Raw genomic sequence first — 1,043 nt, 5'->3', positions numbered from 1 at the left:
GATCTTTTAGGTGGCCCTAAAAGTTGACTTTTAGTTCGGGTCAAAATTTGAGAAAATTTCCTTCATGAAAGTGGTAGAGGAGATTAAACCGAGCGCGTGCATATGTGGTACGTAAAAATCGAAATTCATATGCGAAAATTACAAACGAAAAATGGAACTTACTGTTCATAATAATTTTTCTATAAATAGCCGAGTTACTATGGTAAGTTTCCATTTCCGGAAACTTACCGAGCTCTCTCTCTTCTCTCTCCCCGATTCTCTCTTCTTCTCCGACCTTTTCACAATTTTCCGACCATAACTCCTTCATCTGACAACGGATTTTGACGTTTAAGATGTCGTTGGAAAGCTCTCTTCCTTCTCTTCATTTCTGGGTCTGTTTGGCAGCTTAATTTGAACTGTGGAAGGTGCAGTAACGAGAAGAAGAGGACGGTCACTGTAGCAGATTTAGGTCAACGCCGGTTTCTCCCCATTCCGGCCACCACAAACGACAAACCGTAGTCCGTGGGAGCGCCTTGAGACGTAGATGATGCTCCCCAAGTATTTTGCAGCGATTTGAAGCGTGGAGGAAGAATTGACGGTTTGAAGTAGGGGTCATCATGGGCCGGGCTAGGGCCTACCCTAAATTTTAGGGCTTAGGGTCGGGCCGGGCCGGGCCTAGTCAAAGTCAACAAAATTTAGGGCCGGGTAGGGTCAGGCCAAGGCTTAAATATGCTAACCCTTACCCACCCGAAAAGCCCGATCCGTTAGGGCCGAAAGGGCCGGGTCGGGCCGGCCCTCAAATAGGGCCGAAATGGGGCAAAAAGGGCCTTATTTTGTTGAACAAAAAAAAAAACATTATTTTTTTCTTCTCAAAATATGGCTTAATGGTATATATTGGTGATAAAAGACTCATTGTTTTTTATTGAACATATTTTATATTCATATAATACTTGTAACTTATAACATTTATTAATATTACTTAAGGTGGTTATATTCAATTAACTATCTATATAAATCTCCCAATATTAATTGTTGTGTAACAAAGAAAATAGAAATTAAAGAAA

This window comes from Rosa chinensis, chromosome 4 (assembly GCF_002994745.2).
Source record: "Rosa chinensis cultivar Old Blush chromosome 4, RchiOBHm-V2, whole genome shotgun sequence".
NCBI lineage: Eukaryota > Viridiplantae > Streptophyta > Magnoliopsida > Rosales > Rosaceae > Rosa > Rosa chinensis.
This window is presented reverse-complemented; position numbering follows the sequence as displayed.